Here is a 26,195-nt window from a genome sequence, read left to right on the forward strand (position 1 = left end):
GAAAGTACAGTGAATTAATTGGCTATATAAAGCCAATATCATAGTTGTTACTTATGACAGATGGTATTTTATATTTTGATATACAAAAGATATATTCTTAATCATATATGTCAAGGAGAAGAGACCATATGTTGTTAAACACTTCCAAATTGTCATTTAATATGAAGGGCACTCTCTGTAGTGCCACCAAATCCCTCACTGTTGTGATCCAACTAGCATAAGTACATAGGAGAAGATTTCCATCATAATATACCTATTGTTTAGGCTTTCACTGCAGCTTGGAGTAAAAATGCTCAAAATAATGTTCGTAATATGAATTTTACCCCAGAAGAAATGTTAATCAGCAGGTTGTACAACGTGGTTGATTATATAAACTTTTCTGGAAGGACCTGCTAGATTCCCTAGATTCCCCAGCTCTTTCAGACCCTTCTTTGCAGTAATTCATCTTCTAACTGAAGAGAGGTGTGGCCTGTACTAAAGGGATTCATAGATTCATAGACTCTAGGACTGGAAGGGACCTCGAGAGGTCATCAAGTCCAGTCCCCTGCCCTCATGGCAAGACCAAATACTGTTTAGACCATCCCTGATAGACATTTATCTAACCTACTCTTAAATATCTCCAGAGATGGAGATTCCACAACCTCCGTAGGCAGTTTATTCCAATGTTTAACCACCCTGACAGTTAGGAACTTTTTCCTAATGTCCAACCTAAACCACCCTTGCTGCAGTTTAGGCCCATTGCTTCTTGTTCTATCCTTAGAGGCTAAGATGAAAAAGTTTTCTCCCTCCTCCTTATGACACCCTTTTAGATACCTGAAAACTGCTATCATGTCCCCACTCAGTCTTCTCTTTTCCAAACTAAACAAACCCAATTCTTTTAGCCTTCCTTCATAGGTCATGTTCTCTAGACCTTTAATCATTCTTGTTGCTCTTCTCTGGACCCTCTCCAATTTCTCCACTTCTTTCTTGAAATGCGGTGCCCAGAACTGGACACAATACTCCATCTGAGGCCTGACCAGCGCAGAGTAGAGCGGAAGAATGACTTCTTGTGTCTTGCTCACAACACACCTGTTAATGCATCCCAGATTCACGTTTGCTTTTTTTGCAACAGCATCACACTGTTGACTCATATTTAGCTTGTGGTCCACTATAACCCCTAGATCCCTTTCTGCCATACTCCTTCCTAGACAGTCTCTTCCCATTCTGTATGTGTGAAACTGATTGTTCCTTCCTCAGTGGAGCACTTTGCATTTGTCTTTATTAAACTTCATTCTGTTTATCTCAGACCATTTCTCCAATTTGTCCAGATCATTTTGAATTTTGACCCTATCCTCCAAAGCAGTAACAATCCCTCCCAGTTTGGTATCATCTGCAAACTTAATAAGCGTACTTTCTATGCCAATATCTAAGTCGTTGATGAAGATATTGAACAGATGACAAACAAGTGCTGGTCGTTGTTTCCTGGAATCACTGAATACTGTCTCCTGCTAGGTCACTGGGTATACGTTTTTGTACTCCTTACCCATGTCATTTGACTGGGGCTAGGAAATAAAGACCTGACTGGATGGTTACCAGCATTCTGTGTGTTATGAGGGTATTTTTACATAGGGTCTGAAAATGGCAAAAATTGAGCCATTGAAGCCAACTGAATGAATCTGAAAAGGAACCTATCCAAAAACTGGAGAGGAAAGTGGAATTGGAGAGGACAAAGTCCTCTACACTGCAGGACCAAAGGCACTGGTGATATACATACATTCCATAAGAAGGACTGCAAACTGCTAGATGAAGTCATTCAAAACTTTTAAGACTATTTTGATCCACACAAGAATGTCACTTGTGGGAAAGGCACATTTTTACAATAAACCAGCTGCCAGAGGAGACCATTGTTACAGATCTTCAGAAATGAAGCCAAGTCATATGAATTTGACCAGTTAACAGATGGACAAATTATTTGAGTTATAAGTGATAACCAAGTCAAAACAAGGTTATGGTGAGAAAAGAATAGTGGATATTTGCAGAACTAATGAAAACTGCCTCCCAACTGAAAGTGTTAGCAAGCAGTGGAAGAACTGAAGTCTATCTAATTAAAAATGCATGCCAAGGCATAAAGATAAAATACAAGTGTAAACAAAGGGCAGAGACTAGATTTGTTTTCAATAAGCATAGATGCAATCACCCATGGCAAAAAGGTCGAACACAAGGAGCGCAATGTTATGTGCACAATAAAAGCAACTATTCTGCAGAAGTGTGTTGGCTCTGTTCTCAGCACTAATTGAAAAGATATACAAAAGCGTAATATATTCATGAGCATACTGAAAGACAAAGCAATAATGATGAAAATGATGAAATGATGCAGAGAAAGAGGTTCTCGAAGAGTCTTGTAATAAATTTACAAAATAAGGTTCTACAACAGATTAGTCGTGACTTCAGAAATAAATGAATCAACATTCCATTTTAAAATAGATACTGGAGCTAATGTGCAACAAAATTCAGTCAGCTTATACAAAAAAAATAATGACTGCCTAATGTTAAAACCAAAAGCTAAGGTTCTTTCATGTAGTGAGCACAAAATGAAACTAATGGGCAAAGCCACAGCAGCATATCTGCATCAGCACAGATATCACAGAAGAGTTGCACTACCCCATGAGAATAGTTAAGGAGCATATGTCTATACTCCAAAACTATTTTCAGTTTTGACAAGGGTTATGGCAATTCTGATTTGATTCAAATAATATGTTTAATCAACTTATCTTCAGTATGGCCTCAGCACCTGATGTGTAACAATCAGATCATTTGAGTATCTTTGAGGGTCTAGATGGAATAGAAGTTTATGATCTGCTGATTTGGAGTAAAAATTATCAAGAGCACAATGAGAGACTGATTAATGTTCTGAAGTGTATCTGAGGCTATGTCTACACTACCACTATGTAGGCAAAACTTATGTCACTCAGTGGTGCAAAAAACAACCCCCCGAGAAACATAAGTTACACTGACATAAGTGCCAATGTGGACTATGCTCCACTCAGAATGATACTTGAGGATAGTATAGAAAGGCACTGGCAAGAGAAAAGCTTTGGGGAATTCAAAATAATGTGTCACAGAAATGCCTATAATGAACTATTTTGAGATTAAGCAAGGGCCTAAGATGTGAACTGATTCAAAGTTGTGTGTCAGAGTTCAATATCCAATGATTCAAATAGGTTCTGTTACAGGGTCCCTCACAGAACTTGTCAGCACCATTCAGAAAGCCAACTGCAGAGAGGTTGAATGTGATCCAACTGACCCTGTCTAACCTCTGCAATTCCATGAAGCTAGTGGGTGAGCTTGGGATCTGAAGCTTGATCCCTATGTGCTTCTGACACCTTTTGCTTCTACTAAATTGCTAGGCTAGATTAGAGAGGCAGTGCAGTCCAGTGGATAATGATCCTCTTCCTTGCTCTGCTCCTGACTGCTGTGTGACTTTGGACAAGTCAATTAATCTCTCCATCCCTCTATTTCAGATCCTTAGTGGTTTATATATTTCAATTGTAAACTCTCTGAAGAAGGGAGAGTCTCTTAACTATGTATTTGTACAGTCCTTGCATGATGGAATATTGGTTGGGCTCTCTAGGTGCTCCTATAGTACAAATAGTGAACAGCTTGCTAGATAAAGGTAGACATTTCTTTTCCTCAAGAACCCAACTAGGGAGGTCCACTGTCTTTGAAAATAGCTATTTAGCATAGTAATATAAACAAATACTTTGTACTTTAATAAAGTCAGTTGTGAACTGAAACTCCTAGAAGAAATACGCAAGTAAAATGTACCTGCCTATGAATAAAAAACATGTGTTTCTTAATGAGACACATTTTACTTACATATATCTATACCTGTTTGTATAATTGTTGTCTGACATATTTGGTTTCATTTTTCCATGTTGATCACAATAAAAGCTGTAGTAAATGTTTAAAACACGATTATTTCATTTTCTTGATTACACCCACAAGATTTTTCTCATAAAAACTTTCTTAAAATATAATTTTCATGCTTCAGGAGCGGGTCCTCACTATACAAATAATTAACCTATTAATGTTAATGGGAAATATTGGGCATGTAGATAGAGTGCACTGGTCAAGTGAGGTATTTTAATAATATTGGCTATCTGCCATAAATAAAGACAGCAGCAATTTATTCCATCTCACGAGTTAGCTTGATTTGGTTGATTAATGCCTGCAAATGGATTTTAATTATATGTAGTAACAGTTGGTATTTGGAGACCTAAATATTTGGGACCATGTGGTGATAGTTTGAAGCTCCATTGTATGAAAGATCTAAAGAAACCCTCTTAACATTAGCTAGATTTCGAATTTCAACCAGTTTTATAAATTGATATGCCTCCAAATTTCTCTCTGCATTTAAGGAGCTCTCTTTTTGTGTGTGTTTGTTACTGTCTAAGTACATTACTTTATGGTCACTCTTCCATGGAGTCCAAGGTGTGGTCTATGGACTAAGTGAGTGGCTCAGGAATGCCACTCTCTCTCTGTAACTGCAGGCTGTCAGAAATTTGATCAGCTACAGATTTTTATTGCTAGGATAATCAAATAACAAAACATGTTTATTAATCTTCCTGGAATGTAGATGCAAATATTATGCTTGTGTAAATTTATTTTTGATAAAAGATTTGCAAATTTAGTTTGCTCATGATGTGATAATATAACCTTCATTGTCATATAGTTTAAGTACCATTACTCTATTTCTTGCATAATTTGTGTTAAAAGTACATTTTATTTTATTGTCGTGACCAATTATACTGACCAATGGAGAAAAAATGGGCTCCCTTGTTTAGTCCTTTTGCATAAATGAAACATATTGAAGATTAGTGAGTGGTCACAGCATCTTCTAACCTATTATAGAGAACCTGGTCCCATTTACAAAAATGAGGGCTAAATCCAGATGAGTTAAGTATCATTTACTTAATTGAAATTAAATGTAAAAAACTTTCTTAGCTTCAAATGAAAATGCTGAAACCAGGTAATTTTAAACGTACATGAATTAGCTTTATAGTCATATTGCTGGTGCCTAATTTGTGTGTCTGATGAACCTAATAAACAAAACACCTTTACGATCTAGGCTACAACAAAACCAGCTAACATGATTGTAAAGATGTTCAATTATGTCTACAGAGATGTTTAAGGGTTTTTTCCAATAATGTTAGCTCACATGATTAAGCTAACCTGACTGAAGAAAGCACCTTTTATTTGCCATCTAGACAGGCCCTTGGAGAAATTTTGATTTGCAGACTCCCAGTGCCTTTTGTCAGAGGCCAGCCTGCGACAGAGCCAGTCCCCTGGCAATCCAGTGAGCACAGCTTGCCCTGACAGAAGCTCTCTGATTGACTATACCACCTGATTGGCTGCAAGAGTCTCCAGGCTGATGCTTAGGCTCAGCAGCAGCAGCAGTCCAGTAGTGGCTCAATGCATTCCTAGCCTGCAGCTGTTCTTGATCCTATCCTTGCCTCCGCTGTCTCTAGCCCTGTCCCTGCTCCAGCCCCTAGCTCCTTCCTGACTTCTGATTCCCTGCTCTGCTACGCCTTCTCACTGCAACTCCAGCTAATCCTTTGGTTTAGGCTATGGTCTCTGACTCTTGGCTTCACTCCTTGACCTGCCCCATATGGATTCAGCACTAACTAGTAGGCCAGACCCTTGCTTCAACCACTAGGCCAGGCCACCCACAGTTTGGTTGCTGACAGTTAGAGCAGCTGAAAAGTTTGAACAAGCATGGGTAAGTGGCTGGACTGCCCTTCAGATGGATTCTGCAGAGGCAGCCATGCCCCTGCCAGACCCTGTGGGCTCTATAGGCCCAAATTGTGGCCTTGCAGGCACAAATTGCAGCCCAATAGGCTCAAGCCATCCCACGCATAGCTGCTAGCTCAGCTTCTAAGGAGCCGGAGAGTCAAATGCCTGATGGGGATGGTAACAAGTTCCATGGTTTCATGACCCAGTGCCGGCTCCTGTTCATGCTTCAGTACCTACTTGTTCTCCACTGACCAGACTCAAGTAGGACTTATTATTAGTCTGCTAACTTAGGAGGACCTCACCTGGGAAACTCCCCCTCTGGACACTTCTAGCCCCTTGTTGGGGCCAAAGAGTTTGTACATGCTATGGCCATTGTATTTGATCCGAATTGCACACAATCTGCTGAGAACATGCTTCAGGAGCTGCATCAGGGAAACGGGTTGGTCTGGCAGCAGACACTAAATAGAATGAGGTGGTGCAGCACTACCATTTCCAGCATGCCCTGAGCGAGGAAATCGAGAACAAGCTGGCATTGGTGGAGCTGCTGCCTGACCATGGCGTCTTGGCCAAGTTGTATATCAGTATTGATGATCATCCTGACCGAATGCTGGCTGGAGAGAGAGTTGAATTCCCAATCCCCTTCCACATTCTCATCACAAGGGTCTACACAGATCAGCCAAGTTCAGCCTTGCCTCTCTGATGCAGAGAAGGGCGGGTGTTTTGGGCCTAAGTTGTATTGTGGGGAATTTGGATACTACGCTGTAGTGACTACAGTGTGCGATGCCCTGCTAAGAATCAAGCTGTGTCTTGACCAGAAAGATGCCTCGTCTCAGCCCCCAAAAGGGTGTCTAGGCTGATTCTGTATCCCCCACTTCACTCCAGGACCTTACACCGCTTCTTGTCAACCAGCACCTTAGCTATGAATGGACACTGTGCCAGCACTATCCAACTCTCCCTCCGTCTACAATATCCCCCCGTATCAGAGGTGAAGCTGAGGGCACTCATGGGCCTCTGACAATTACCTGGATTTAGTCTTTGCCTGGAGTCACAACATTCCAACTCAGCCAAGGAGCATCCCCGATTTGATGGAGTCTATTGGTGGATCCCTCTTCTCCTCCAGCTCAGTTACTCATCAAATGGTACCCTTGATGCTTACCACTCTCCAGGGTCACTGAGAGGTTCAACAGTTTGGTATGATCCATGCACCTCACTTCCCTGTCATCCTCAGCATTCCCTTTCTCATCACCCATGATCTGCTCATCTGCTGGGGGGCAGGCACAGTACACTTCACACCAAGACTCTGCCATCAATTTTGCCTCCCAAAAACATGTTCTTGTGCGATCTTTGCCACCTACTTGAGAATTCAGAAACCAAAGGAGGTACACTGAAGTTGACTTCCCCCATCCCTGCGATCCCCTTGATAGCTTCAGGAATCCAAGTGAAATATCAGGATTACTCTGATGTTTTCAGTAAAAAGAGGGCAGCTACTTAGTCACCCAGCACATTTATGATTGTCCAGTTCACCTGCAATGTGGAGCCGAGTTCCCCTTTGGCCACAATAGTCCCTCTTGGAATCTGAACTCCAAATGCTGCAGGAGTACCTCTGCGAGAACCTGGAGAAGGAGTTCATTTGTCCCATCCACTTCTCTGGAAGGGGCTTCAAACTTCTTTGTGGCAAAGAATGATGGCTCTTTCTGCCCTTGTGTTGACTGTCGAGTTCTGAACAAACTGATGGTCTGAAACCCATACTCCCTGCCATTTATTAATGAACTCTTTGAGATGCTCTACTCATCCAAGATTTTACTATGTTAGATCTTCATAGGGCCTATAACGTGGTCCAAATTAGGGGAGGTGATGAATGGAAGACTGTTTTACACCCAATATGGACATTTTAAATATTTAGTTATGCCTTTTGGGTTATGTAACTCGCCAGTGATGTTTTAGCATTTTGTCAATAATATCTTCCAAAACATATTGGACTAGTTTGTGAGTTTGTTTGTTTTTTGATGTTGTTCTTGGTTTTTCTGAAAATCAGGTACTGCACGAGGAATATGTGTGCCACATTCTCAACAGACTCTGCCAAAACCATCTTTACACCAAACTGAAGTAATCTGAGTTTATAAAGACACAATTGCGCTCCTCCCCAAAGGGCTAACAATGGACTCATGAAAGGTATCTCCCATCTCTGGGTGGAATGCTCTGAAGGACATAAGAGGCATACAGCAGTTTCTCAAGTTTGCCAATTTCTACAGGCATTTTATCAAAGGATTCTCTCCCCTAGTTGCTCCCATACCTGTGCTTCTTTGAAAGGGAGTCCATTTCGTCTGGTCACCAAAGACATAGTTCGCATTTGATCAGCTCAAAAGATCCTTTACCTCAGGTCCCATTCTCATGCTTCTGGATCTTGCCAAGCTCTTCACCATAGAGGCAGATGCTTTGAACTTTGCCAATAGAGCTGTTCTGTCACAACATACTGGCTCTCAGAACCAACTCCAGCCCTGTGCCTTTTATTCATAAAAACTAGCCCCGCACTGAGAAGAATTATTATATCTGGAACAAAGAGATACTTGTGATAAAGACAGGTTTTGAAGGATGGTGACACCTAGAAGGAGCTCAGGTCAGGGGCACCAGAACAGCAGGGACCAGGGGGCCATGTGGCCCCATCACTTTAAAAAGATGTCCCACTTTTTACCAGCTGTAAGGGTGAGTGACTTGGGAGGGGGCAGAGAGAAGCAACCGAGGGGCAGGGCCTTGGGGGAAGAGGAGGTGTGGAGGTGGGACCGTGGGGGAAGGGGCAATGTGAGGGAAGGGACTTGGGGGGAATGGGTGGCATGGGGGTGGGGCCACAGTTTGGGTGCTGGTGGCCCCCTACGTTTAGGGACTTTTCATTGCCCTGGCTCAGGTTCCGATCCAGGTACATACTGACTATAAGAATCTGGTCCTTGAGCAATACAGTAACTCCTTGCTTAACATTGTAGTTATGTTCCTGAAATGCAACTTTAAGCGAAACGATATTAAGTGAATCCAATTTCCTCATAAGAATTAATGTAAATGGGGGGGGGGTAGATTCCAGGGACATTTTTTTCACCAGACAATATATATATATATATAATATAGATATACACACAGTATATGTTTTAAACAAACAATTTAATATTGTTCACAGCTATGATGATTGTGAACCTTGGTTGAGGTGGTGAAGTTAGAGAGGGTGGAAGAGGGAGGGATATTTCTCAGGGAATGCCTTGCTGCTAAATGATGAACTAGCAGTCAACTGAGCCCTCAAGGGTTAACACATTGTTGTTAATGTAGCCTCTCACACAAGGCAGCATGAACACGAGGGAGGGGAGACAGCATAGCAGACAGAGACAGACACACACCTTGTTTGTGGGAGAGAGAGAGAGAGATGCACACTGCCCCTTTAAGTAAGCTGACCCACTCTTAGGTGCATTGTCTTTTTAAGTGGATCAGGAAGTTGAGACAGCAGCTGCTGCCCCAAGCTCTTTCTGTCTTTCTCCGTCTGTGTCCCCTCCCTACTCTATACGGAGAAGGGGTAAGTGGGGTGCAGGAGCAGGGGGGACATTAGCCCCATTTGCCCCCACCCCCGCACAGCACGCAGGAGTCTCTGGGAGCAGCTCCAAGGCAGAAGACAGGAGCAGCACATGGCAGTTGGCCCCATTTAAAGAAAAGTCTCTTGCCCCGTTTAAAGAAAGTGTAAAGTACGTTTTAACAGATTTACAAAATCTTGCTATGTGTATATCAGAGACAAAACAATAATCATGACAACAGTGAGCTTTTGTTTGGAGAAATGTTATGCAGTAATTTAATCATCAAATCTCTCTATTTAACAAGGTGCTGCCATATAAAAGAGTGTCTTTACACTATGCCATGACATGTCAATTCTCATAATTATTAAATTGAGTGACATGTCAGATTACACATTTAACAAAGCAAACTATCAAATGTTAATATTCAAAAAAATTGGACAGGTATGCTTGTGTTTTTACAGGTGAATGCACTTAATCTGAATATAATAATGGTCCCCATATAGTTAAGCTTCTATTTGTACTCTGTTGATTTTACTGGGTATGTAATTAGTATGTTAAATTTTCCATAACAATCTTCCTTTTATTTTTCTTTTTTTTTTAAACTTCAGCCTTTTTTTAAATATCCTTTTTATCATCACTTACCCTACTAAGCTCATATACTTCCTTGGCCATTTGCATTTTGTTATATATTCATTAACTGGAAAAAAAATTATTGTGCAGCCTTCTTGTCCACAAGACTTGAATACAGAAGTAGATTTTTTTCCATATTTACAATTTATTTGAAAATTAGGTATGACCAAGATTGCTAACCTTGCTTAACAATTATATTTTGTATTCAATATTTTCTATTATTGTATTGACCAATTGCAGGTAGTCCCTAACCAACTAAATCTCCAGTTCTGCAGTCCTTTGTTGCATGTTTTTTTGTTGCTACAGGTGCTTATGATTCTTAATGCCTGGTTGTAAACAACATTATTGTTAACTGTAAATGTGCTGATGTAGAACTACTTGCTCACCTTACCTCCTTACCTCATCTTTCAGGCAATTTAAGATGCTAATCCAGGTCAAATGTTCACTTTCTGAATTAATTATCCACTCAGCAAAATTACTTCTATTATGGCTATTTCTGTAAACACATAAAACTTTAGGAATCTTTTTAAAGGTCAAATTCTGTACTCAGCTACACTCAATTTATTTGCACTCAGTAATGGATCTATGTTTTTGCAGTGGTAGCAATATGAAAATAATATTATACAAATGAGTTTTCAGTAAACTAGCTATGTGGTTTGGTTTGGCTTTGTGAAATACAGTGAATTGTAGGATAACTAATGCTTTACAAAAGGAATAATCTTCAAGATCCCCATCTAGCAAAGTAGTCACTGTAGAAACATCAAAGCCAGTCTATTTAAATTGTCCTCAGTCATGTTAGTGCATTGTTAGTTTTTAAACTAAGCAAGAGTGGAAGAAGGAATATTCCCAATAGCTGTAGTCACATGTGGAGTAGCAAGTAGCTTTGGCAAGTCAGTGGCACAACTGGTAATAGAATCCAGGTTTCTAGATTCCCAGTCTTGTACTCTCTCAACTGGACCACAATGCCTAGGAAATCAAGTTTTCTACTTTAGTAAAATTTTGTACTTTAGTAAAAGTTATTTCAAGTAAGCAGGGTGCTACATCTGGAGTAAAATTCAAATGGTAGCCAACTTGCCTCTATACTTCCTCCTTTTGCACTACATGACTCAAGAATTATTACCTTATACACACAAAAACTGCCTTGAAAGATAGTAGGACCAATTTTAGAAGTAAGATTGAAGCCTCTTTGAAAATATAAAACTATATAATTTTTGTTTTGCAACACAGAACACATTGCTTACTATTTGATATACACATAGTATTCTGATTATTTTGAATGTTCCTTGGATAGAATTTAGATTTCTAATGTATCGGCTGTTTATCTAGATAGTAAACTTGGCACTATTAAGACCTTTTCATTTTCATATATCATTTATTTCAATTCCTCCTTTATATTCATTTGAGGATCATTTGTTACATTTTATTCATACTTTTTTCTACTGAAAAGTTTACCTAGCTTTGATACTTCCATGGCTACTTTCAAATTAGTTAAGATAACACTTCAGATGTAATATTACTTTTGAAAATGAAGTAGAATAGGTTTTTACTTGTTTATACTTGGTTAGAATAATAATGTATATGTATAATTTGTTCTTTGACTCTACCTTTGTGAACTGCTACAGCATGACAAGAAAATCTGAATAAGAAGTCGTCTTTTATTTGGCCAAGTGACCAGGCAATCTTTATGTATTTTGAATGAAGAAATAAGGGCAAAGAAGTTGCTGTATTTGATGTTAGGCATGCAGAAACTCTCATGTTTGGAAGTCTCTGACATTTTAACCAGTGTAACAAGCAGTTCTTTGTATGAATGCTAAGGATCCCACTAGGTACAAGAGTATTCAAAAGGCTCATTGAAGAATGCTGTTTTTAATTTGTTTTTACATTGATTGATGTCTGAAAAAAAGGGAAGGCATGCATTATCAGCACTGGTATTGCATACAAATGTATTTAATCTGTCATTGTGTATACATTAATTATCTTCATGTTTATGGCCAAGACAAGTCTTCAAGAGCAAATGAATGGCATAAGTGGTATTGTCCTTTTCATTGTAATGAAGAATGGGCATTATAGCTTATTTTTATAAACTTGAAGACATCCCATAATAAATTGCGATCTTGCCAAAATGCACAAAGTAGTTTGTGCCAACTAGTACTTTAAGTGAATAAGCCCAAGAGTTCAAGAGTGACACTGCTGCATCAGTAGATAGCCCTTTTCCTTTTGCACAGAACCAATTGCCCAATCTGTTTGTCTTTAAGGTAAGACATTAAAACAGAGGTTCTGATTTGACATGGTCATCAAAATTCCCACAACTCTCTAAAAGTAGGAGTGTTAGCCCCAGTATGTTGGCCAAATTCTGTCTACCTACGTTCCCCATCTAGGTCCAGATTTTGCACCATAGAAGACAATGGGAGTTTTTTGCCACTAATTTCAATGGGAGAAGAATCAGGTTGGTAGTTTCAATGGGATACAATATACTTCTTCTCCTGTGCTAAACTATTGTGTAGAGTGGCTAATGAACAGATGCACTTCAATGGTAGTCAAAATGATCCCATATAATCTGTATTATTAATAGAGTTTGCAAAGCATATAAAGCTCTGCTCTTTGGAATCCATCTGGATGAAAAGCCCTTTACAGTTAAAAGATCATTACCACTTATTACGATTGATATTAAATATCTGTGCAAGTTGCATGCATTTGTTCTGAAAATGGTGGTGGAAAATAAGGCCATGCATATTCCTACAACAAAGCTGTTCATTGTATAATTTAGTTTTCAGCTGAGTGAACTTACTGCAGGTGAAAATAAGATGATCCAGATCTGTCAGCACTGATATACATGTAGGTGGTTCCATTATTATAATTTGTGAAATGCTCACAAGCTGTCTTTGTGAGGATTCTTATATAGAATAATGTATTAAAAAGAAGCAAGATGTTCTACCTTATGATGGCAGTTGCAGTTGTGCAGTTTGTATAAAGTGATCAAACGTGTCTCAAATACATAAGGAAAGTTTTTGACCTGAAAGAGAGAATGTTGTTATTGTGTGATATATTTTTTGTGTAAGATATTCAATGTTTTAAGAAAAAAATGTCCTTCTATTTGTAGGATGGATTCCCTTCAATCAAAAGTGACCAATAATATTTGTAAACCAACTGCTCTTTTCATGATCACGGGGTTATTACAATAATTACAGCACAAATGTTCTCTACGGTAAGAATTGTCATTAATAGTAGAACAGTCTATATCTCTTGAATGTGTCAAGTGGTTGTGTTAGTACCTTTAGATTAGCTGGGGTTGTTGCTGCTTTGAGAAGATCACTTTGTTTTTGTCAGATCTTTCTTTAGATTCTAAAGGCAACTATTGCCTAAATTAAGTTTTCCGGGGTGACTGGAGCTTTAGTACGTGGTAGAACAAATTTGTAACTTCTGTTTAAAAAACAACAACTTGATTTGACAAAAGATAATGCCCACTTTTACTCTGAAGAGTGTTATTGGATTTCAGCAGTAGACCTGCTTGTGAAAAAAAGTTTGTTTCCTATATGTAATATGACAACATAACCTGATGTGATCCTGCACATAGAACACTGTATTTCAATTTAATTCTTTTACTTTTTTTCTCCAACAGTGTTCAGAAAAGTGGAGCCATCTCCAGTAATAAAGAGAGTGGAAAAACTTGGTCTAAAACATGCACCAGTTTAATTTCACAATCATCAATTGTATCCCCATAGGCAGGCTCGTGCCACTTTGGAGCTCTGCTCAGTGGGGCTCTGTCTGGGCAGGAGTTGATTCAAGGGAACATAAAAGGGAATCCAAAGCAAGCAGAAGATCCAGTTCCATGGAACAGTAGGTTAAATATGTGTTATGAAGACAATTAATTCTCACTAGTGGTCTAATCCTGCAAACACTTAAACACATGAACAATCATATTTGCATGAGTAAAGTCCCAATAGACTTATTATTCTTCTGCTTAAGTGATTGCAGGATGTGGGCCTAGATGAGCATGGTGCTTGCAAACGTGAAACAAAAAGCAAAATATTCATGTTCTATACTTGAAAACAAAACTTCCATTAAAGTGAACTAAGTCAAACTAAATGGTTGAAGGGCAGGTCTCAGTTGGATAGGGTGACTTTTGATCTACCTGAAGTGTGTATGTGGGAATTACAGGAGCCACTAAAGTTCCATATTGACAGTAGCAGCACTGTTTTTTGCCTTTTGTTCTGGCCAGTGTGCCCATTTTTGAAGTATTCAAACAAAGAACCACAAACCGCTAGTCACACCATAATACCAGCTTGTGTTTATATTTTCAGCTCTCCAGATCATGAACCTTTTGAGTGCACGTAGAGCGAGTGCTCATGTGCACGCGCCCATACGCCATCAGGAGAAATGAAACTGTAAACACAAGCTGGTATTTTGGTGGGAGCACACTAATATGGCGGTTGGTGGGGTCAGAGGGTGGAAGGTGAATTATGGATTCAGAATTTCCTTGCTTTTTACAGTTTAAGTCAGGCTGCTTACACAGTAGCTGCTTTTCAAACTGAAAAATTAATCTGCTTTAAAGCCTAGATTAGATTTTAGATTGGAGATCTAGACTTCCAAGAAAATTGATGGAAACCTCACCACTTAAAATATTTAAAGCTAGCCTTTCACAAAGTAATGTAGAATATACGATGGGGAACTATTCTGCACTGGGAGAGGCATGGACTGGATGACCTCACATGTCTTTTCCATTTCTAGCTTCTATGATAGACCAACTGTCTGACAAATTTGATTGTTCAAAATTAAGGGAAATATAAAAAGAGCATTAAAAATTATGATTTTGGAGAAAGGGATTGTCACATTTAAAACTCTGATCAAACTATTTAAATCTAGGCTAAGATTTGTATGCAAATGTAAACTATCAAGGTATAAACCTCTTGGTTGGTAAACTGAACAGCTGAGAAATATTTAACTATAGTTGCATTACCCAGGCATGAGTAAGAAGCTTTCTATTTGTTTTTTCACTCCATTTAATTAATATTGTAATAGAATAGCATTATTCACTCAGAAGTGATCAGGCATACTTTAACCTACTAATGAGAAGGACAATTAAAGAGTAGCAAAATCATGAGTAATGGTAATGTTTCCTATCAGATGAGCTAAATATATGTCACTGAAGCAATGCATACATCTTATACATGGGTACATAAAAACAAAATGCTGTAATACAAAAACTGTAGGTTTAGGTCTAAGGACCCATTGGGGCAATATTTTCACAATGGTGCATGGAGAGTATGTATATAAATCTCATTGTCTCTCCTCTATCATATAATACAATATAAAGCCATGTCTACACTACCACTTATGTTGGCAAAACTTATGTCACTCAGAGGTGTGAAATGACACAGCCCTGAGCAATATACATTTTGCCAGCATAAGTGGTAATGTGCACAGCGCTATGTCAGCAGGAGAGCTTCTTCCGCCGACATAGCTACCGCCACTCACTGGGGGTGGTTTAATTATGTTGACAGGAGAGCTCTTTCCCATCAGCATAGAGTGGCTACATGAGAGATCTTACAGAGGTGCAGCTGCATCAGTACAGCTGTGCCGCTGTAAGATCTCTAGTGTAGACATAGCCCAAACCTTTGAAATGATCTCAGAAGAGCTACTTATTTGTGATGATATCTAAGGACTCCTTTCCATACCAGTGTTTTCCCAAATTCTGTAAGGAGTAATTTCTGCTAAATAAAAGAAGCAGTCATGTCAACATTACTCAAACCCTGAATTCTAAAATGAAAGTAAAACAAAAAGTTATCTTATTCACACATGAAATATTGTTATTTTAAGTTTATATTAAATATATTTTAAAAAGAGCTTAACAGAGGATGGTGCATGCACTGCACAGGGCTAAATTTTATCTAGAGAAAGCAAAAATTTGACAGCCTCGGTAAGAAGCATCTCTTGCCACTGATTTGTATGCAAAACTGATCCTGCACAACAAAGCCCATTTTCCCGCCATTTCAAGATGATAGGATCTTATGCAGAGGCCATTGGTGGCCTATTTCCCTTTACTTCTCAAAAGCAAAATATTGCAGGTGACCTATTCCTCCTTTCAGAGAGAGCAGCGATATGATGCAGAAATAGGCTAGGGGCCCTAAAAAATAAGAATAAAGATGTATGTCAAGAAGAGGAATGCCAGAATCCCCCAGAATCTATGTCATGAACTCTGTGTGGCCTAGAGCTAGTCATATAACATCCTGTACCTCTGTATACTCATTTTTAGGAGTTTAATATTTGCCTGTCTCACAGGAGTTGTGAAGCTTAATACATTAATGTTTCTTTGGGCTTATTGGGTGAAAGATACTATGTATTGTAAGTGCCACATACTGTTGTTTAGTCTTATTATCAGTTCTGGAATTGTAATAGAGTTCAAAAGAATCTATTTCTGTAAGTAAATCTGAGACAGTATTGCCAAACCAAGCATTCATTTATAATGAGTCAGACCCCCAGAATCAATTAACTTAAAAGTCATGGGATTTTAAAAATAATGAAATTTATGGGGCTCTTTGCTTTCTGGGTTTTGAGCCTTTAGATTCATGTTTTAAAGCTTTTCTCTACAAACATGCAGCCAAAAACTTACTGTTTAAAAAAATGAAAGCTGAGTTTCTCATGTAATCCCGTCATTCCAGGAGCAGGGGCTTTAAGAACAAATCAGTGTTGAGATTCTCAATAAAATTATGAAAGTTGTCAACACTGCTAAAAGCTCGACGTACAAGAATTCCAGTGGGGTGTGCTGGCATGAAAAGCCCATTCCCAATTCTCATTCCAATCAGGAGTTGTGGTTGCCACTCTTTGGTTTGTGTCCTGCCTCTTTCCTCAGTCCTCTCTGTGCCTAAACTCCCCTCTTCTCCCAGTGTGGTAAGCAGCACAAGGTCCCTCAATGGGGGTAGGATGCGGAGACCTGCTCTTTCTAGGCCTGCTGCCTGGCTTTGTGGGCCTCTCCTCCTCTTTCAGTACTCCCTGTTCATGTTCCAGGGTATAGAAAAAGAAACCCACAAAGGGGCAAAAAGAGTGGGAGAAACTGAGGGAATTCCCTAGCCCCAGAGATAAGACAACTTCTGAAGAGGAGGAGTGATAGGAGGGCAGCAGACAGGCACCCAAAAATCCCTCAGGGAAGTGGCTGTGGGGAAGAGGAGGAACTGAGACCAACTCAACAATCCTCTCTGATCCAGTCAGAAAAGCAGCTAACAGGAGCTGGGAGAGAGTGGAGAACTACTCAACAGCCTCTAGCTTCACAACAGATGGTGAGTTCTGGTTATATTTCTCCCATTTCCATATTATTATTAGCAGTAGTGATGATGCTGTGTTGTTTTATTATTTGATGTTTCCATGAGTTCTTCTATTAACCACTGGAAGCCATAAACCTCTGTTTAGTGACATCACTGCTGTGGACATGATTGTGATATCACACAGAGGATTATGACTTCAGGCTAAGAATAAGCAGTAAAAATAGATCAATCCATAAAAAGCACAGATCCCAGTTTTATGGGAATATTCTTACTAATAAAAAGCCAAAATTCAGAAAATATTAGATAGTGTGGTGGAATCCTTTCTAAATAGACTATTATCCATTGTAGTGGTTTAGAGTGGTTCCGCCCTGTCAGCCTCAGAGGGAGCCAACTGATAGGGGATTAGCGCAGTAAATGTCAGCACAAAGTCTAGGCTTCCGGCACCTTAGGTCAGGTCAGGGCAACTGGCAGTCTATACCAGCTCTCTGGCTGGGGCAGACAGCAAACAGTCAGGCCATCCAGCCTAAGGTGGGTAGGCTGCCACCTCAGCGGTGGGATTGGCAGTAGGGGTTGTTTCTACAACAGCAAAACTCTGATGTGGTGTTTGTAAGCATTGAAGCAACAGATGAGCACCTTTTAAAATGCAAAGCACTACATTTACAATTAGATTTTTAAACCTTTTTCCAAATACAAGATTTTATGTTTCACATCTTATACTGATTTAGGACCCAATCTAACCCCCACTGAAGTAAATGAAAAGACCCACCCTTACACATATAGTATGTCAAGTGGCTACAGACATGTTTGGTGAAATACATTACTATTAGTGACCTTGTAATGACTGTAATTCATTCGTCTTGGTTTTGTGCCCATTTTTTCCTTCAGAGATAGGTGTTATTACAGTGAATCTTAGGCAATGAACTTGGGTTACTTTGTGCTCTTCATTTGTTAAAACAAGTTTTTGTAATTTAAAATAATGTCAGCTTGATACATGTAATTTGTAGAATAAAATGATATCAATGTGTGTTTAAAAACAAATACTATTGTAAGGGGTTAAGTAAGTAATCTGAGTATTGTTGTAAGATGGGACACTAGAACAGTTTGTAATAAGTTAGACAATAGTAAGAAAAAAGGTATTATTAATTATTAAATATTGTTATAATATAAAACTTAGAGCCCTACTCACGTTCCCACTGAAGTCCATGAAAAGAAGCAGGATTAGACACATTCTCTAATTTCTCAGGAGTCTCACATGCCAGCACCTTATCAGAGATTGATCACTCAACTCTCTATGCAGAATTTAAGTAGACTTTAGCAGATTTTAGAGATTTTAGATCTATAAAGTATATCAGGTTCTCGTCAATGCAAATAGATCTTTCTAGGGCATTCATTGTTTCAAGATCTCTAACATTTCAGAAATAGCAGACAATACATTGGGAATATAATAGCTAGTTTATTGCAAAATTATTTACAAAAACAAAACAAACTCAGTTTACATTAAATATATGCTAACAGTGTTCACATCATCTTAACATACTCAAGAAAGATTCAAAATGAAGAGCTGTTTCTAAGAATTATTAACTGAGGTCAGTGGGACTCTGCATAGGTATAAGTGTCTTCCAAGAAGGATTCCTTGGTATGGTCAGGGAATCCTTCATTTGTACCATGGTACCTTACTTGGTACCATGGTACAAATGAATCTGTCTATCTGTAAGAAGGTGGGTTTAAAATCCCATTGCTAGAGCTGGTCAAATAATTGATCATGATTAATTCACCTCTTTCTTTCCAGGAACTGTTTGTGAACAGAATGTGATTTTCTCAAATGGATTCATTATTTATAATTATTCACCAAATAATTACTGTGAATAATTATTGGTCTCAGTTTGTTCACGAACAGTATACTGTGAATATGTTATTCAAAGGTGTTCTGTCTTAACCGGGCACGGAGATACAATAATGATACACACAACACAGTAGTTCTCTCATCCTCAGAAGCTTCTTCCTTGATGATGACCAACTTCCCCTAAGTAGTTCCTTATAAGAACTATTTTCCCAGCATGCCATCCTGGGAACTGGCCCTTTAAATCTGGCAGAGACAGCCAGTTGTAATGCTAAAATGGTTCTTTTGCAGCTGGCTGCTGCCTTTTTCTCTCTTTCAGCTGGTAAATACTGTGAACTCCTGCTATGTTTTTCCCCTCATTTTCCTTTTATTATTCCTGAGGAGATGGCACATTCCCACAGACAAAAAGATCATGTGTTATGTTTCTATTCCTTGATAGGATGGATCAGGTTGCCAGTGTGTATACTCATGATTACACATTCAGAATTCTCTTTCAGTGAATATTCTACAATATTTGCTTAGAATTTGCTGCATCAGTGAATATTCCTTCAAGCTAACCCAAAAGGAGTGTGAACAGAGCTAGAGCAAATTAATTTAAAATTCCAAATTAATATGCAAGGGAAGTTTTTGTAGCAGTATTTGGATAGTACTAGCCAGTACATTTGGCCACATTGTTTCCTCCAAGATTCAGACATAGAAGGTTCCTCCACATGTGATCTCTCCACCTTTGGCGTGGAAGTGGTGGCTAAACCACCTTTGTGACACCATTAGTTCCCTCCACCCTACCCCAACAACACCCTCTCCCCGCAGTCTGGTGTTCACAATGGATGAAGAGGAGGAAGATTGGGTGGGACAGGGGCAGAGAGGATGCACATTTGTACATCCTCTGGCCCTGCAGACCTTCCCTGAAAAAGTTAATTAATTCCCCTCTGGATACCTTGTTTTGGCCCTCTGACCCTTACTTCTGTCCTAGTTTGTTCATTTGTTGTCCCCAATAATCAGTTGCTAATAGGCTTCAGTGGCTCCTCCCCCCTTAATTGAGGGGGTGAGTCTTTAGTTTTGGGTGGATTTAGCCCTACTTATCCCAGTACCTGCAATAGGGAGCTTAAGAGGGCACAATCTGGCCCACAGAATGGAGCGTACTCAAAGCTCCTGATGTCTGAATGGTCTCATAGTAGAATGGACAATATGGATTAAAACCCCGACCCATTCATGGCAGGTGGATAGGAACACCAATACTATACTCCTCATCCACAAAAATTATGAAATACCCTACAGATGATGAAAGGAGGGAGAGGAAAAGTCTGTTTTTGTTCTCTTTTCCTTTTCCTCAAAATGGAAGGGGATGGAAATAAGCTTTTCAGTTATGGTGTTCAGAGACCATGACTTTTCTCTAGTTACTATGCTATTTAACTGTGACTTAGGGTATGTCTACACTATGAAATTAGCTCAATTTTATAGAAGTTGATTTTTAGAAACCGATTTTATACAGTCGATTGTGTACGTCCACACTAAGCGCATTAAGTCGGCAGAGTGCGTCCTCACTACTGTGGCTAGCATCAACTTACAGAGTGGTGCACTGTGGGTAGCTATCCCACAGTTCCCGCAGTCTCCACTGCCCATTAGAATTCTGGGTTAAGCTCCCAATGCCTGATGGGGCAAAAACATTGTCACAGGTGGTTCTGGGTACATGAGGTCAGGCCCCCCACCCTCCCTCTGTGAAAGCAACGGCAGACAATTGTTTCACGCCTTTTTTCCTGGGTTACCCGTGCAGATGCCATGCCATGGCAAGCATGGAGCCCGCTCAGTTCACCGTCACCGTACATGTCCTGGGTGCTGTTGGCAGACACGATACAGCATTGCTACACAGCAGCAGCTCCTTGCCTTCGCAGCAGATGGTGCAGCAGGACTGATAGCCGTCGTATGTCTCCTGGTTGCTCATGGCAAACCTCGGTGAGGTCAATCAGGGGCACCTGGACAGATATAGCTATCCTCCTCCTAGAGCACCGAATGGGAGCCAGAGACTTCAGGTCATTCTCTTCTTTAAGTTTCATCTCATGGAGATTCAGTCCTGCCTGGAATATCATGCGAGCTGGAGGCTTCTGCATCAGGCTGCTCTCCCAGCCGGCAGCACCACTCAGTTGCACCTACCCCAGCCTACCCCTTGCTCCCATGGCTCATGAAGCCTGGACAGTAGTAAGGAGCATAATTTCCCTCTGACCACTTTAGTTCTTAGCTGTTGGCCAATTACAAGGAGGAGGGGAAAAAATTGTTCTTCTTAACCTCTGCGGATAGGACACAAAGCGATGGGCTTAAATTTCAGCAAGAAAGGTTTAGGGTGGACATTAAGAAAAAATTCCTAACTGTCAAGGTGGTTAAGCACTGGAATAAATTGCCTAGAGAGCTTGTGGAGTCTCCATCATCGGAGATTTTTAAGAGCAGGTTAGACAAACACCTGTCAGGAATGGTCTAGATAATACTTAGTCCTGCCATGAGTGCAGGGGACTGGACTAGATGACCTCTTGAGGTCCCTTCCAGTCCTATGATTCTATGATACTTAGTCAAACATGTAAAATAAACAGTCTAGCATCAGGTGACCCAAAAGTAAAAAAAGATCAAAAAATTACCATTCCTGTTCCTAAGAAGCAAAATGTATTTTGCAAAGTTGATTTAAAATGTCTTTGGTTAGATTATGTCATCTAGCATTTTTTAAAATGGGATATTTATACCATTGGCAAAAGTACATTCAAACATATGTATGTCACAAAAGTTAACATCACTGTATATATCACAATTAGAAGAAAGCTACAGCTAAAGGTCACAGGCACATTCTGTCCTTGGTCCCTAGATACTTCAATACTCTCCAAACAATGAATGCAATGAGGCATGTAACCAGGGGTGACAGTAATTTAAAGGATTTACCGGTATGCTGGAGTCCTGAGCAGGGGGTGGGGCCTCAACCGGGACAGGCAGGGCCTTTAAATCCCCGGGCCCTTTAAACCTTTAAAGCTCCAGCTACAGTAGTGGCAGCTGGGAGCCCCGGGCCCTTTAAATCACTGCCGGAGCCCCATAGTAGCAGTAGCTGTGGTGGCGGCCGGGAGCCCCGGGTCTCTGCTGCAGTAGTGGCAGCCAGAGTCCCGGCCCCTTTAAATCGCCGCCTGAGCCCCAGAGCTACCAGCTGCCGCCGCTACCCCCAGGGCTCTGGCAGCAATTTAAAGGGCCCCATCAGGGCTATGCCTAGCTATTCTGGGGCCCTACACAGCACCCCCATGGGGGGGCCAGGCCTCCATGCGGGGAGGGCAGGCGAGGAACAGGCCTGAGGCCTCCACGCGGGGAAACTGGGGGAGGAGCAAGCCCCAGGCTGCCGCAGGGGCAGAGCAGAGGGGTGGGTGGGATTGGGGGACAGGGGAACCACCCCCCAGCACTGTCTGCACTTCCCACTGCCGGGAGTGCAGGCCCGGCCATGCTGGCTGCTGCAGTGCTCAGGGGAGTGAGGGCGGGAAGAGGCAGGGCTGGGGCGGGGAAGGAGCGGGGCGGAGCAGGGGCAGGGGCCAGAGGGAAGAGCTGCAGCAGAGCTGGAGCAGCACGCAGCTGCACTGAGCACCATAAATTTGGTGCCCCAAATTTCCTGGTGCCCTATGCAGCTGCGTGCTTTGCGTATGGGTAAGGACGGCCCTGGGCCCGGGGCTCCAGCCACTGCTGGGATGCCCAGGCCCTTTAAATTGCCGTTCTGGAGAAGCTGCCCCCGCCGGTACGGTCGGCTTGCCGATACGCCGTACCAGATCTTACCAGCTTTTTTTCACCTCTGCATGTGACAGAGTGCAAGGAGTGAACATGTGAGCCTGCACTCTGATCACTCCAAGATCCATTAGTTCCCATTCCCTTCACTTCCTCCTCCTACCCCAAGAGCTGATTGAGGTCATCAGATAATCAGGCTGGCTGGGTGGGTGAGATAAAGAACCTATTAGCCCATCAGCCCAGAAGGATAAAGATACACAGGAAGGAAGTGCCAGTGGAGGAAGGAGAGAGGGAAAAGACAAGAAAAGATGGGCAGCCCAACCCAGCCAGCTAACGGTCTGAGCCCAGTCTCACAGAGGCTTCAGAGAAGGGAGACCTCAGGTCCTGAGGAGAAGGCCTAAAGTCAGGGGCGGCTCTAGGCACCAGCAAAACAAGCTGGTGCCTAGGGCGGCAAAATCTGGGGGGCGTCCTCTGCGGCCGGGGGCGGGGTGGCAGGCTGGGCCGGCGGACCTGCCGCAGTCATGCCTGCGGGAGGTCCACCGGAGCCCCGGGATGACCGGACCTGCCGCAGGCATGACTGCGGAGGGGGCGCTCGTCCCGCGGCTCGGCTGGACCTCCCGCAGGCATGACTGCGGCAGCTCAAGCGGAGCCGCCGGACCCGCGAACCGTCCGCAGCCGTGGGAGGTCCAGCCGAGCCACGCGGGACCAGCGGTCCCTCTGCAGTCATGCCCGCGGGAGGTCCGCGGCTCCGGGGCGCCTCCCGCGCATGACTGCTTGGGGCGGCCAAAAACGTAGAGCCGCCCCTGCCTAAAGTACAGGGGATATTTACTGTTCCACATTTTCTGTTTTTACCCATTTTACTGATAAATTACCAGGTTTTTTTTATTAAAGGAGTTCCGTTTTTACTGATTTACACCTGCTTACCAGTCCACTCAGTATTTTGTCTGTATTACTTTTTGTTAAACACTAAAGCTTTATGTGATTGTTGTGTCCCGCACCTCTGAGACTGAAGCAGTTCCACAGTGTAAAACACAGAACACACACGTGGTGGAGGTCAGAAAATCAAAAACGTTAATATCTCGCTATGATTAGCTCATGAGAAGATACTGCCTTTCTATTTCTTTGCATCCATGTAGTGTGGCATTGAATTTAAGCAATCAGTCCTCCACAGATAAATATATGTAATGCAACCTATCCACCTGGTTACTTCCTTTAGTGCCTGTCTCCTTACAGATTTGGATGGACTGGCCTGGGTTCTTCTGGATCCCCACACAGCCAGTCCTGCCTTTTCTATGGCTAGCTCCAGACCACCCCCCAAAATGGCTTCTCCCTCTTCCAAGGCTCCTAGGGAGGGCATCTCACTCCCTGTTGACCAGGCTAGCTCTTCTTCCCAGGCTTTCCCTTGTAATCATTTGACTCTGCCCCTCCCTCTGAGCAGGCCCACCCGCAATTCTTCCCAAAACCAGCGGGGCCCCTGTTTTCTACATAGTGTCTCTCCTGTCTCTCTCTCTCTGGGTTGCCTAGCAGACTGAGTCTTCCCTTGGCTCCCGCTTCGTACCGGGGACAGTGTGCTTCTCCCTGAACTACTAGCACACAGAGCTCCAGGAACCTAGGTAAACTCCTTGGGGTTACATATAGAGATAAGGTAAAAAGTAAACATGGGGCAAAAATGCAAATCTGTGCCTGAATACCAACAAGAAAATCAGTGCTTAGAAATTTTCAAGAGAAGTGAAGACAGGAGTAAAGAGGATGCATTGCGCTGCAAATACTGCAGCATTGAGGTCAGCGCTCGCGCTGACAGAATAAAGGAGGATATTGAAAGCAATTGACACAAAAAGCGTAAAAAAGACAGTGAGCTTTGGGATTAGCAGTCAATATCAGAAGCTTTCAGCAGGACTTTAATGGAAGAGAGGACCCAGCACGATTGTGTCAGTGAATTTGTGCATCATGCTATTTTGTTTCGCCAGAAAAACACTATTAATAGTGGAAGGACCTACTGGCGACTGTGCGACAGTACTGTCCAGCAGCAAAAACCCCTTCCTAATGCAGACAACCTCACTTGTAAGTATCTGAAAAACAATGACAATGCTTTAGTATCTAAACTGGTGGAACAAATTGATGAAAATATGGTGTCTCATCTGATTTTTGATGAGTCTTCCAATGCATTGGACCATCTGATTCTTGGCCTTTTATTTTTGGGGTTATTTTTATTTCAAAGAAAATAAACCCACATTGTTTCGTGCTGATGTGACGTTCATCTCCTCTGCTGACAGCTGTTTTGTTGATGCATCAATAACTTGACATGTTTGAGATGTACCAACTAACTTGGGAAAACGTGGTCACAACTAACACTGATTCTGTTTCCTATATGGCTAAGTTTACACAGGAGATTAAACTCAATCAGAAACCGGAGCTGCTATGTATTATCTGTCCTGCTCATCTGATTAATGTTGCACTGTCAGAAGCTACTGCTTTAGAAAAAATGAAAAATGAAATCTTGCATCACTGGATTCGGTGGCCATTTTCAAGCACGCAAACAAGTTGAAGGCTTTGTTTTACACAGTGCAAGACGAGTGCAGGGCCAACTGCTGATTACCTACCTCTGTTGTGCCACATTGGTAGATGAGCTTGTATTTCACCGTAAATAATGAGTGGACTGTGCTAATGTGTCTCTTGATCATCCTCAGTTTGTTGGTCCTAAAGGAGAAACTCTGAAGAGACTGGCAAATAACCAAAATGACCACCAGATTCTGTGCAGTTAGGTAATGTTCATTGTTGAAAACTTGGAATTGCTGTGTGACACTCAGAAAATATTGGAGTTTTCTCCAACTACTGCCAACACATTTGCCAGTACAGATGTTTACCAGATCCTGACAACCAAAATCTTAGCTGAACTGAGCACAAAAGCCGCAGGAGAAACATACAGCCAACCCCCCCCCCCCCCAGCTGTTTATGGAAATTCTTCTCACCCCGGAACACGAGAGAACCCAAAACCTTCAACACAGTGCTCAGCAAGAAATGAGAGATGACTATTGTCCATAATCTCAACCCCAAAGTGTTCTTTTTGAAATGTCATCCAGGTTATGCAGTCCTTCCTAAATGGGAATTTTGCAGCAGACTATGACTGTTATGCCAGAGTGTTTCAACCATTTACCACTAAAAATGAAATTTCAAATCTGAAAGGGGAATTTACTATTTACATGAACTTGCCTAATCCTGACAATGTGAAACTAGATGTCTTGGCTTTTTGGAACAGTCATCAAAATGTATTTCCCAACTTCAGCAAAGTGGCACAGTGAGCTTTGAGTGTAGCCACTAGATCTATTGATGCGGATTGCATATTTTCAAAATTGGACTACCTCCAAGACAGCAAGAGGCTCAACATGAGTGAGGATACTTTGAAGAAAA

General features: G+C 41.4%; 1 long non-coding RNA gene across 2 annotated transcripts; it reads right to left on the reverse strand.

Annotated features, from left to right (window-relative positions):
- Positions 1-8,053: 8,053 nt before the first annotated feature.
- Positions 8,054-17,313, reverse strand: LOC120374853. Of its 2 annotated transcripts, none has more exons than XR_005586286.1 (4): positions 16,561-17,313; positions 12,886-12,963; positions 10,350-10,446; positions 8,054-8,322 (listed from the first exon to the last, which is right to left on the reverse strand). It is a non-coding gene; the product is annotated as an uncharacterized LOC120374853 (long non-coding RNA). The 2 variants fall into 2 exon arrangements; XR_005586287.1 differs by having other exon boundaries at positions 10,342-10,446.
- Positions 17,314-26,195: the final 8,882 nt, after the last annotated feature.

Source organism: Mauremys reevesii, linkage group 11 (assembly GCF_016161935.1).
Source record: "Mauremys reevesii isolate NIE-2019 linkage group 11, ASM1616193v1, whole genome shotgun sequence".
Taxonomy (NCBI): Eukaryota; Metazoa; Chordata; order Testudines; family Geoemydidae; genus Mauremys; species Mauremys reevesii.